The sequence below is a fragment of the Micropterus dolomieu genome, linkage group LG18 (genome assembly GCF_021292245.1).
Source record: "Micropterus dolomieu isolate WLL.071019.BEF.003 ecotype Adirondacks linkage group LG18, ASM2129224v1, whole genome shotgun sequence".
Lineage (NCBI taxonomy): Eukaryota > Metazoa > Chordata > Actinopteri > Centrarchiformes > Centrarchidae > Micropterus > Micropterus dolomieu.
In genome coordinates this window covers 26,963,561-26,977,273 of record NC_060167.1, presented here as the reverse complement: position 1 = coordinate 26,977,273, position 13,713 = coordinate 26,963,561, and the positions used below count along the sequence as shown (strand labels likewise).

The window sequence follows — 13,713 nt, the reverse complement described above, 5'->3', positions numbered from 1 at the left end:
TGGAGCACTCAAGTCACATGACTTTACTCGAGTCAGACTCGAGTCGCAAATTTGAAGACTTGAGACTTGCTTGACTAAAAAAGACAAAAGACTTGACTTGGACTTGGTTGTTCATGACTTGAGACTTGAATTAGACTTGAGACAGATGACTTGAAAATGACTTAATTTTTTTTTTAAATACTTGCAATTTGCTTATTCCAACATTTGCGGCATAAATCTGCAACCATGTGTTCTTTCACATAGCAGCCCGGATCTCCAACCAGCGGCGTAGAAAAAGGCTGTTAGGTGTAGTACAACACAGACTTTCAAGGATTATGTTGTCGATGACGGCAGGAAGAAAAGAACAGCGGTGTGCAAGGTCCTGCAGCTAAAAAAATCAGTGACACGACCTCCACAACATCCAACTTCATCCACAGAACCCATAAAGAAAGGTATGTTACGTGACTGTGGCTTTTTAGCTAACTTATGGGCTGGTCGAACGCATAGAAAGCTAGCGTTAAGTTTAAGCTACACCCAGTTGTTTGGCTGCAGTTTGGTGCTGTTGTAACTTAATGTGTAAACCTCTTAACATCCCTGGTGGTAACAGGTCCTGATGACAGCTCTCAGTATGTGCCCACAACTGCTATGTTAGGTTCATACTTATATGATCCACTGTTTGAAAGCTAAAATCCTTGTGATTCGAACAATGCAAACCATTTCTAGATACAATCACAGTCAGGGCCTCTGTCAGACCAACCAGTACAATCAAAATTGACGCAACTCACTTTGAAGCCTCATAGTAATCTACCTATCAATTATATTAAAAAAAATTTTAAATAATTACTGAAACTAATAGTATAGACTAAATAATAGAAACACCTTTGTGTATAGTTCAATATAGTTAGAACACAAACACTCACTACATCCTCCAAAATAATCATACAGTTGAATTGCCACCTCTCTTAAACTGTTTAAACAAACTGAATTCCTAAGAATTTCATATGACTTGACTTGTGACTTGCTTGACCCCAGCAATGACTTTAATTATGACTTTCATCACAGTAACTTGGGACTTGCTTGAGACTTGAAGGTTAAGAGTTGAGAGGAAGCTAGTAAAGCGTGATTTACTGTGCTCACACAGTGTGCGGGTGAAAATCAATTGTTCTGCGTGGATATTAAATAATAGTGAAATTTTAATAGCAGCGGTCATAATTTAGCAGCGGCGATTCGCCGAATATAGGGGAACCATGTCTCTGTAACGTGCACGTCAACATTACCGTATTAACATTTTGATAATGGATTTGTGAAACCTGTGAATCAAAATAAATAAACCCAGCTTTAATAGTTGAGCATATTTACAGTACAAACCTTGTCAGTGAACTATGAGGGCAAAAAACAACAAAAGAAAACAAAATAATCTTTCAATAATCGTAATGGAGGTAAATTTTCAATTAATCGTGATTTTGATTTTTGAAGTTCAATTGTCCAGCCCTACATCGTTCTGTTAATCAACATCAACAGCATGAATACAGTCCATAAACAGGCCATTCATGTCCACACGGGCCTCCAAAATCCATATGTCAACATTATAGATACCGTCTATGGTAGGTCTACCTTAGTAGGTGTGTGTTTTCCTTCAGTTTTCTTTTCTCTTTGGCACAAAATATGACACAGACCACAACACCCCTTTGATTTACGACCTCAGTTCGTGACTGTGATGTCTTCCTTTCTTCTGCATCCCAACGCATCCATCCTCGGCTTGTGCAATTCCATCCATGGTTCACCTGTATGTGCGCTAACATCAGCTTTTACAAATTTACAATATCCACAGCACTCATAATGATAGATAATATAGACACTGGTGGCAGCACAGTAAGCCGGACCCCGTAAAAAACAGCTGGGAGACGTGTCTTTGTGGCCTTGTTCAAGCAAAAAAAGCTTCATCTGCCTTTCAGGGCCGGGCACAGGGAGCGATGTTCACACATTAGAGTGTGACCTCCGCTGGTTGACAATGTGAGATCGAGCCACAGGCTGCAGGGAGAACGTGTTGCATTTGGATCTGCAGCGTGGACGGAGCTCTGACACAAAGGCACACACACAGTCTTCAAATCCTAAAAAAAACAAAAAAACACACAAATGTGCACTCTTGCACGCACTGAAATGCCCACACAAGCATTTTTAACACCTGCTTTCAAAGCCCCCTAATCACACAAATGCACATCATAGTGCACAAACACACACACACAGATAATGTATCTTGATAACATCATGGATGGATGAGTGAGCAGCTCCATAGAACAGTGATTACTGGCTGCTGGGTGTGAAAGGAAATAGATTAGTCACTGTCTCAGCTCTCTCCCTTTTAATAACACAACATATAAACACTCCTTCATGCTGTCTGAGTGGAAAAAAATAAACTCAAAATTCAATGTTAGGCTCCAAGGAAACTGCTTTTTAATAGCGAGTGTGGTATAAAGTGTAAATAATCTGAATTACTGCAATGTCCTCTTCATCATCATAAATGTGTCTGCTTTTGAGTATTAAACAAACTTGAAAAACATGTTAAATAAAACTTCGAAAATGATCAAGGCTATTATCATAGTCACATGTATACTGTTCTTTTGTGCATGTTGCTCAAAGCGTTTCACAAGCCTGTGTCATAAAAGAGACACATTTTAGAGAAAGTGAAAAAAAAAACAAAAGCAAAGAAAATCGACTGCGGCAGCCTCGCCGAGGTCCTTGAAAGACGTAAAATGCTAGTAGAGGAGAGGTTGAATGGAAAAGTTGACCTTCCTTTGTGCGCGCCTCAGGTTTTAGCGCTGTTCTGTCCCATCACAGGTGCATTCTGGGGAGATGGGAGATGAACCCTGGCCTGGAGCAATTCTTATGTAATCTCCCCACCCACCCCCCAGAGATACACAAGCAGATAGATGGACACATGGACAGACAGAGAAAAAATAGCAGCTCAAAACTGTTTCCTGCGATTGCATCAATGTAAAATGCACAATTTTTCAACAAACTGAGAACAATCAGATTTACTGATCTGCTTATGGAAGTAGCTACAATCCCTATATGGGTGGACAGTGAAGTTGGTAATGAGTTTGGCATTATTTCCCCTCACCGTGGACACGGCGGCATGATGCTGATGAGCGTGACGCCTCACCTAATCCCACACGAGCGCCGAAGACAAGTCGTCTGACAGCTGACGCACACGCGGAGAGGTGTCAGGGAGACAGCTGCAACAAAGGATCTTGTTTATTAACGGAGCTCGTGAGGCGACAAATGAAGCATGAAATGAGTGTCTCGTACACGACACAGACATACCAGGTACTATATGTAGAGGGCATGGTGGGAAAGAGGAAGAGCAACCTGTGTCACGCAGTGAAAACGCTCACAAACATACAGATAAAAGAATCAATTTCATGGGTCGTGATAGTAAACAGGATGTAGAGACATCTGTACAGCAGATTGTGTGACCCAGTTTATGCGGGCGGCGGGCTGGCGTGTGCGCCAATCAGTCAGTCCTCTGGTTTTAAGGGAAGGAATTTTGGAAACACACATATTTGCTTTCTTGCCAAGAGTTGGATGAGAAGATTGATACCACTCTCATGTCTGTACGGTAAATATGTAATTTGAGCGGACCGCAAGTTAGCTTAGCTTAGCATAAAGACTGGAAAGAGAGGGAAACCGCTAGCCTGTTTGGCCTTGTCCAAATGTAACAAAATATCTTACCAGCACCTCTAAAGTTCACCAGTTAACATGTTACATCTCTGTTATTTAATCTGTACAGAAGCTCAGGGTATGGTTTTACAAGGGTTTATGTGTCTTGACTACTTCTTGGCTGGGTGCAGTTACATGACTACGTTACTGCAAATGAACAATTCATGATACAAAGAATTAATGAAAAAAAATCTGATGACACTGCCAATCCTTTAAAAAGCAACTTAACTCAATGTTTTAGCTTGAACACGCCTCCTTCACAAATTCAAAAAATGCATTTGCTTCCTGACAGTCCCCGATCCCTCACAGCTGTCAGATTGTCACACAACCCGAAGCAAAATGGAACTGGGATCAATAGATAGTGTAATAAAGCGACAGTATGTGTCATTTACTAACTCGATTTAAATTGCACTTCAGTAAAGGCTTATATAGGAGATTTTTCATCAGTTTTTTTTTTACCACACCAAGTTCAAATCGGTCTAAATCTGACGTGGTGTCCTAAGCAGCCCTATGACAGCAGGTGGCCTACCTTAGTGTCCTTGAGCAAGAAACTGAGACTCTAACAGTTCCAGGAGCCTTTAACCTGTGTTTACCTCCTTATGAAGTGAAAAGTGAACTTTCCTTTAGGGATCAACAGTATCACAGAGAAAGTCTTTTCTGTGCTGCAATGAAATGGTTGTAAGAGGGGTGTGACACAGGGACGACGGACTCTGAGTGTAATGCTGCCATCTATAGGTAGAACCAGGCTTCCATTTAAACAACACACACTCCCTTTCCTCTCATAACTGAGCACTGTCCAAATCAGACTCCTGCCTTCACCAGAACCTCATCAACTACATCCCACATGAATCTGATATGACGTTAGAAGCACACAAAGCTCATTAAAACATTAGAGTCCACACTACAGCTTCTCACCCCACTCCTCTAACAAAAGGTGACCAAACATGGCCTGTAGGCCACTACTGATTGGCATTCAGTTGCCCTGTTGGCACTGGCCAGCTTCTCACCTGGCAGCCTCCCTGCCAGCAGGTAAAGAGGCAGAGGGCATCATTCAGAGGTCCCTAACCCTGTCACTTATCTGCTACTGCACACACACACACACACACACATACTTCCTGCCTTCAGGGGAGCAAGTGCACATACAGCATCCGCAAACTTGCGCGTGCACTCTGCCATCACGTCCCATCCGACTCCGTACATGAGAGCAGCTAAATATTAATTTCCTTTTGCTGTCATAACTAGCTGGGTTTGATGGATACAACCCACATGCCTATCATCAGAGTTAAATTGATCACAGTGTTGCTGATGCACATCATGTGCTGGGAAAAGGAAGCCTTACTGGAGAGTGATGGATAGCTAAAGTGACGGCAGCTAATTGGAAGTTTAAGGTAAAAATCACACTGTCGGTGAGGAAGGAAATTGGCTGTGTTTAATTTATGTTCTCTAGATGATTCCTGACTGAAGTTACGAGATGAGAGTCGGCACATCGTTTTTATTTTAGAGTACTAATCACAAACAAGGAGCGGAAAAACAAAGCAGCGGGATTGAAAGGAAATTTGAAAATGATTTGATGTATTGAAATCAAATATTCTTTTTAGAGCTTTCATGCTGTGCCAGTCTGAGCCACATAATTTCACTGCTGCAACTTGCACTGTGCCGTCTTCAACAGAAATCCACCATGTAAAGGCGCTTTTGTCCAAGTGATACAAAGGCCGGTCCCCGGTTAATCAAAGCTTCTGTTGACACAGGAAGTCTATGGGAGGATGCCATGATAGAGGGGTTCGGTGTGTGCGCGGAGGGGTGATCCACTTGTACTCGCACTGCCTCGTTTCTCTTTGTGTGACAGACAAAGCCGATAGCACCCCGTCAATTTGGGAAGATAGGATCATTATACAAACAGCGCCCTGCCATTATTGACACTATATTTGTGTGAGTGCACGAGTGACTGAGTATGGAGAAGGAAAAGTGTGTTAGATGGTAAGTGAAAGTGCCTGACTGGGGCAGTCTTAAGGTGACAGCTACTTTTCTCACCTTTTGTTTGTACAAATGAGTGCAATGCCAGAAATACATTTGAGGAGAGGCTATCCGAAAGCGGGTGCCGTTTTGAGCATTTGTACTATTCATCACATCTCGACCCTTTCTATGGTGGCAGGCTTTTCAGCCCAGCTTCAATTGAGGCTGTTTGGAACAGGTATAAACACTTTTTCCTTTAGACGGGGTTGGATGACACTTTGTAAGAACTAGTTTCTTTCAAGCATACCCTGGCAGAATAAGATGGCTTTTACAGCCGCTGAGTCCGAATTTGAGGGCAGAAAGCAACAAAAAAAAATTGCTATTCTGGTTGGTCGACAACACGTTTGTTAAGAAGTCGTCAACTGGTCACATTTTTTAAAGATGGTGTCTTCTTGAGAGGTGCATCACATTACCCTCTGAACGATATGCCCTCGAATTGTAATTGTTCACTTAAAAATGGCCTTGTCTCTACTTCTTTCATCCCCTCGCACTTTTACTAAATCACATGAATTTGTGTAGCCCTTAATTGCTGCTAAAGTCTCAAAGGACATCATGTTGGCTGTATTTTATGGTTATAAATGGACACAAAATCCATCCAACCTTACACTCTCAATCTGAACTAAGAACTGCACAAAGTGGAAGAAAAGCTTGGCAAGGGTTTTTATGCATGGAACAGGGCAGACAACAATTAGATGTTAATAACAAAAAGGCACAGGGGTGCACCTCTCACCTAACTAATTTTGATGTTTAGGGCAAACAACTAGACATTTAACTAGGAAGTTTGTCAGAATTGCTCTAAAAGAAATTTAAGGAAAGTCACCTGAATGATTTTTTCTCAGATGACACAGAAATTCTTTCCAGCTAAATTTGAAGACAATCGTAATTAAAATTGACGCAGATAAAAGCTACATCAGACTTTGGGTACACAGACAACACTTGTTTGGTACGAAGTATTCATTGTTTGGTGTGGGTCTTTTTTAGGGCTGTCAGAGGACATCTAGATGTTATTTAGGTTTATTATGTAAATGAACGGTTTTAAAATCCAACTATCAACATGTAAAGTATGTTACATTCTGACTACGATGCTATTACGTTGCCAAATAACTGCCAGAAGATTATATCTAGGTAAGTAGCTCATACAAATTAATTAACACTAAACCATTGAGGCCATTCAGTCCACACAGATGGTTGCACGCTGTTCCAGTGTCATACATCTCTGCCCAAAGAGAAAGTAAACAAACAGTGCTACCTATACTCATTTTATTTTTCCTCAACGTACTGAATAATAATATTATATTATTGTTCTCCCATATTTTTAGTTTTTTTAATAAATAAGAACTGATAAGGTTGAAAACAATTCAATATTGTAATTTTCATGGTGACTGGGCAGCCTTGTTTATTTAGTGTCCATGGAAACACAGAACACAACCAGAAAGGTACGGTTTCCTTATGCAGAAAAGACAGTCTGTTTACTTTTCTGATGACATCATCACTGCATAACTCAGTGTGTTCAAACAAGTTTAACATTTGGTTATTTGTGAAGCTATGTATATATGCAATTCAAAGATATTGCCGCATTATCTTTCAAACTAATTTGTCCAGATTTGGTACAGCTGTAAGACACTTGGGGCAGAACCGTTGGGCCGTAACGTGCAGGCGTGCAGCACTGCACGTTACGGTGTAGAGGCAGCTATATGTAGGAGTGTGCGTCGCTCAGTCGCACGACATACTTCTTGCCTGGCTTTCAACAACATCAAGCTCGCTCTAGCTAGTACACATTCTGTCTGCTTGCTAAAAACGCCATGAAAAACAATTTTTTGTTTTCTGAATTTATAGTTTCCATCATCATAACTTTACTTTAATTCATACAATTTATTAACATCTAATTCCATACTTTTCCATATTGCGTAGGAACCCTGTTAATCTGTCTGTTGCTCTATAAACAAACCACGCATTACTGCACCTACGCCGCAACATAACCTCAGATACTCTTAGACCTGTTGCTCTGTTCCCAAGGGTAGGCTCCCTGGCATAATGTTACAATATCACACCTTGGCAGGAGCCTGCAGCATGACTGTCGATGGCAGCAAAATCCGTTTTCTCCCGGAAAGCTGCTCTCAAATCCCGTGAACAGCCTGGCAATAAAGATCCAAAGAAATGTAGAATCCATGTTAGCCCCTACTGCCGGCGCAAGAGAAGATTCCAGGCCCTAAATACAGAATAATGAGGCATTAAAGTCTGGGGCTGAGCAGGGTAATAATAAGAATGAAAGAGGGAGAGGGGGTGGGGTGTGTGTGGAGGGTATGACGGGAATAGGGACAATAGTTTCCCGAGGAAAGAAAGAGTGAGGGAAAGAACGAGGGGGGAGAAGGAAAGATAAGACTGCTGGCTTATCCTAGTTACTGCGGAAGGATTAAGTGATGTGCCACTTTGGTTTTGGTGAATGCGTGTGCATACACACACACCCCAACAGTCTCTCTGCTCAGTCTTTCAGACGTGTGCACACCCTTTCCTTTCTCTCATTCAGTCACCCTGTGAGACACACACACACATCCAGGCATGTGCTGAGAGGGGTTAAGGAGCTGCGTTGCCCTCTGAGCCAGTCTTACTGGGCTGTAATGACTTTAGAGGATGTCGGATTCTTTTTATCCACCAGTGTAATATAATAAAGCAGAGAGGAGGGAGCTATCTTCTTCAAGCTGCATCTACAGGCCTCAGTGGACAAACTCTCGGACTCCTTCCCTTTTTTCCACCTTCCTAACTTGACCCAATGTCTCTCTCGCTCTCCTGCCCCCCCTGCACCCAGATGAAATACTTTGCCCTTAATAACCTTGACCCCTTTCCCTTGTTCCCTCTTCTTACTCTGTGGCTTCACTGTTGAATTGGGTTGTACAGCCTTCTGCTTTTCTTTTTGTTCCCGTTCTTCCGAGGCTCATCTCCTCCTCCAGTGTCAGCCATGACAGCGCAGGGTTCTTGAACTGCTCCACCCTCACTCATGTGCTGTGACATTCCTGAGTTTCACTCCAGACACTTGGGTCAGGTCCCCTGCTGCTTCAGGGCCCTCTGGTAATCTCTCTTCTCTTTAAAATCCTACCATCCTTTGTATTCTTCCTCTCTGTCGGCCTTCGTCTGTGGATGCTGTATGAAACAGAAAGTGGTTCTCCCTGGGTGTCAAATGGAGACAGGACACTCAGTGCAGCTAACATCAAGTATAACCGAATGTCATCTCACTACAAGTTATGAAAGGAAAACTCTACACAAAAAAATATTTGAGACTTAAAATGATTGCAGATGTACCACCCATTTTGCAGTTTGGCAGCAGATGTGTTTTGTAATTAGATAACTGGCAAAACATAAATCACATTATGTGATTTCCAGATATTTGTATGTGTTAGTTAATGCCCCTCGGGATGAAAGAGGAGGGGCTTCAATAGACCAGGATGCTATGCAGCTACAAGACATTGTACAAGACAGTTCGGAGTGGCAGTCACACCTCCTTCACTTGAGTGCTCAATACCACAGCGCCGGAGGGCTGTGTGCTAAGGCTGCACACCCATGACTGCATGGAGAGAACTCTGTTGTGAACTTTGTGGACGACACCACCATCCTTGGCCGGATTTCAAATAAAAATTACACTTCATATCGAGTGGAGATGGACAATCTTGAAGAATGGTGTGCAGAGAACAACCTACTGCTTAACGTCAGCAAAACCAAGGAGCTGATAATTGATTTCAGAAGGGAGGTAAAGACAGTCCTGTCCACATCAGTGGAGCTGTGTGGGAGCAGGTAAACAGGTTTATGGCCTTTTTTCACCGCATAGTACCAGCTCGACTTGCCTCGACTCTACCTTTTTTGGTTTTCCATTGGGGAGAAGTTGTACCTGTTACTTTCTTTCATATCACATCCGTCGAGGTTCTAAGAGAGCTGAGTCGGTACCAAAAGGTGACGTGAAAACACTGCAGATCACTGATAGAGAATCGTCATTATTCACTCTCTCAGTCTCATCATTGCATGCGCAAAGCGAGGGCCAGCATTTTATAGTTTACAATTTTCATACACTATTTCATCACTAAATCCACTTATGAGAAGTTTTGAGGCGAGAAATCAGCTGTGTAGATTCCGAATATTGGCAGTTGTACGAAAATTGAAGACGGGTTGAAAATTTGCTTAAACGTTTTCGGAGTTGAGAAGCTCCACAAGTGCAGGCTGGGTAGCTAGCAAGCTAACCAGCGGGTGTAGCTAGCGAGCTGGCCGGCCAGTCATGCTCACAGAGCCCTCTAGTCCCACAGACCACTGCAGCCAACGCAGCAGATGACTCCAGCAACTACAGTAGAGGAAAACACAGCTGTAAGATTTTTCTGTTTCTGTAATGTTGAAACATTTTTACTTAAATCATGAGACATCTGGGTATATGTGGGTCGTGGGTAGTGTTGGGTAGTAGTGTCGCTACAAGTAGTGCCGTTACTAGTTTAACTACATTTCTCAGTAGCTTGGTGGTAGCGTCACTATTTTCTGAATCAAGTAGCTTTTCAGTAATGAAGCTCTTTTATTGGCCGAGTAGCGCCGTAGCTTCCACAGAAGCTACATTTTCCCAAGCGGTTCTGAAGGATCAGTGAGTGACGCCACCGCCACACACGGACCTGTATGTGCAGCCGGCAGAAGCGCTTCCATGTGACGGTGACATCACGTACCGATCCTTTGGCTGATGTCTGCGACTTTGCTGCAGGGGAATAAAGACACGCGCACTGAGTTTACTTTCTATTGTGGTAATTATTGTAACACCTCTTGTGAGAAGGATCAGTGTCCAGCCTGGACAGCTCTTCCTCTAGTGAGGAGGAAACTTTGATATGTAGTGGCAGAAACTTGTTTCCATGAGATGAGATCTCTCTCTCTGTCTCTCTCTCGCGCCCATTGCCATGAATGTTTAAGTTGCAATGTTGCCAGAGCACAAATTCATATATAAACAATAAAAAATATATAATTAATTAATAATGTGATAATTAAGTTACTTTATACAAACAACAATGGTTCTCCGTTTGTTAAATGAGGAAATACATTTAGCTGCAATGATATGGCACTAAGTAGGAGAGTTTCTGTGTGTCTGATTTAGCTCTGTCTCTCGCACACACACACTCTGTTTGGAGCAGGTTTTTAGTCTTTCCTCTATTGTTACTGTGGAATGAAGTTTGTTCAATATAAACTAGGCCTATAGCCTACTGTGTGTGTGAGTGTGTGTGTGTGTGTGTGTGTGTGTGTGTCTGAGTGTGTAATGACCTAACTATAAAATATTAAAAGTAGCTTATATGTAACTAAGTTACTTTTGCCACATTGCTGTAGCTTAGCTTGCTACATTTCACTGGGGGTAGCTTCTGTGTAGTGAAGCTTCATTTAATGTAGAGTAGCTAGTAGCTTAGCTAACTACATCTTCCAAGTAGCTTGCCCTACACTGGTCGTGGGTGTGTGTTACACTGAACATTACGTCGCGGCAGTTTAGTGAGGCTTTATTATGACGACTGGCTACATTGAGGGGGTACTATCTGCAATGGAAATCAAGTAGAGTCGAGTCGAATCGAGTTGAGCTGGTACCGGCAATGAAATAGGGCCATTAGGTTCCTGGGAATCAGCATCACAGAGACTCTGACATGATCATCTCACATCTCCCTGGTGGTGAAGAAAGCTCAGAAACAGCTGTATTTCTTAAGAATATTCAAGGAAGCAAAATTACCATGCAAATTTCTAGTTAACTTTTACAGAGGAGCAATAGAAAGCATCCTGACTGGAAACTTCACACACTGGCGTGGGATGTGCACGGCCCAGGACAGGAGGGCTATGCAGCGGGTGATCAAAACCGCTCAGGAGGTCATTGGTACCCATCTACTGAGCATTAGTAATATCGGTGAGGTGAGGTGCCTGCGCAGTGTCCAAAGGATACTAAAAGACCACAGTCTGTTCACCCTGTTGCCGTCTGGCAAGACATACAGAAGTATCAGCTGTCGTACCACTGGACTACAGAGCAGCTTCTTCCCCCAGGCTGAGAGACTCCTTAATTAATCCTCAGCACTCCACCATGTAAAATACTTTTCATTCTAGGACTTTTTATTTATTCATCCATCTACTGTATATCATTTGTGTATATAGTGTTTGTTTTTGTGAGTAGCATAAAGTGAACTACAACTTAATCTCGTTATATAACCCTGTGCTGATAAATAAATGTACCTTCTACCTTGTATTATGACCGTGTGTTTAGCTTTGTGCAATTTCTAGGTTTGTTCTTCCAGGCCACTGTCAGAGAATGTGCATCATAATAATCTTAGGCTTTTCCTTTGCTAGTAGTTCAGCTGGTTTTTAATGTGATGTAAGTACGGAGTGGTGGAGGAGCCATATTGGGTAATACTTAGAAAACGAGACACAGTCTAGTGTATTTAACCATGTTTTCACAGTTTGGTAAACACACACATTTTCCCATGAATTAGTCAGGCATGTGATTGGCAAAGGGCAAAAAAGTAGAAAAATATACTGAGACCCCGCTCCACACCCCGACAAAACTGGCGGCGTTTCTATTATAACATGGGTGGTAAAGCAGGACCCATGACAACAACTTATTTGGTGGATGTGTTGCAGTGGGAATCAAAGACAAGTGTCTGTGTCTCCACTGCGACATTGCCACCTCTCTATAATAATTATTTTATATTCTTTTTTTTTTTTTTTTACCAAGCTTCAACAGTTAAATGTGCAGCATGCAACATGAAATAATTGATTCTATAACTAAATAATATAACCACTAATTTTCAAATTAGTACAGTAGAAGTTAACAGCAGAGACAGCAGCAAAGGTCACTGCCTGTTTAAGACCTGGTGGCCTAACTGTTAAAGAAAACAGTTATATTATTCAGGAAACTCAGATCAAACAGTCAGATCAGTCTCTGTCTATTGAAAAACTGTTGGAGACAGTTTTCACATTTCAACTCTTGCAGCGGGCGGTCGTGTGCGTGAGACAAGAACGACCGCGACAGTTTCACGTGATCGCGCCAGTTACACAGAAGCCGTTGTTATGGTTACCTCGTGGAGCGCTTGTTTGCCTGTCTGTCGATGAGGAGCGCGGAGACAAAGACAGCCATTAATAAAGCAAAGTGTATGTAGGCTATATGATTGATCAATCCACAACAACGTCAAAGTAAACACTAGACATAGCCTATAACAAGCAATGATCAAAACATACCCAATTTATCCGGTCCTTCTTGTCAACTCAGTGTTGGGCAACTTACTCAGAAATAATATAGCTATTACCTAGTCACTTAGCAAATGGGCTACTCCTTAAAAAAGTAATATTAGCTACTCTAGCCTACTTATTACTGGGTGATATAACGCCACTCTCTCCCGATGAGTCCAAGCATCACTGGCAGTAGCGACTGGAGTTTCTTTAGGAGTTTCACGCTACGGTTTCACGTTGCTGTTTTGCTTTAACTGATGCTTCAATTAGCCTAAGTCAATGTAGAATTGTTCGCGGTTAAAAGCTTTTTGCTGGTCGCACAAAGTTTACAACGGACGACAACGTTCTTTGCATCTTAGACTGTGACAAAATAATGGCAACAACGTTACTTACAGCTGTCGAAAATACCTCTCCTCCCTGTTCTCCTGTCTTCCTTTAGCTTTTTTGCTAACAGCTGATAAGTTCCGGTGCCGCTGAGCTTCAGCGCAGTCGCGCATTCACGTCAGGGATGGTGCAGGGCAGCCTTAACATGATTAGTAACTGTAATAAAATTACTGTTTTTGGAAATAGTAATCCGTCACACTATTCTTTACTGGGAAAAGTAATATTACAGTATTACTGCCCAACACCTTACGTACCACTGATGCGCGAGAGCGACTGTGGTACGTGTAACTGTGGAAGCTGAATGCAAACAAACATCCTTGTTGATACTTGGAAAGGAAGAAAACTTTACACAGGTCAGCCTCAAATCCTCTCCATTTCACTTGGCCAGCTCCTGTACCCCCCCCCCCC

The 13,713-nt window shown here is 42.3% G+C and overlaps 1 protein-coding gene and 1 long non-coding RNA gene across 4 annotated transcripts in view; both read right to left on the bottom strand.

Moving 5' to 3' along the window:
- The window catches only part of chchd6b (coiled-coil-helix-coiled-coil-helix domain containing 6b), a 187,751-nt gene that overhangs the window by 35,902 nt on the left and 138,136 nt on the right, over positions 1-13,713 (bottom strand). The window lies entirely within an intron of this gene.
- Positions 942-13,591, bottom strand: LOC123956718. 3 transcript variants are annotated; one of them, XR_006821607.1, is made up of 5 exons: positions 13,315-13,591; positions 8,575-8,876; positions 7,764-7,847; positions 3,101-3,215; positions 942-2,090 (listed from the first exon to the last, which is right to left on the bottom strand). It is a non-coding gene; the product is annotated as an uncharacterized LOC123956718 (long non-coding RNA). The 3 variants fall into 3 exon arrangements; XR_006821608.1 differs by lacking the exon at positions 942-2,090 and having other exon boundaries at positions 2,100-3,215; XR_006821609.1 differs by lacking the exons at positions 942-2,090; positions 7,764-7,847 and having other exon boundaries at positions 2,100-3,215.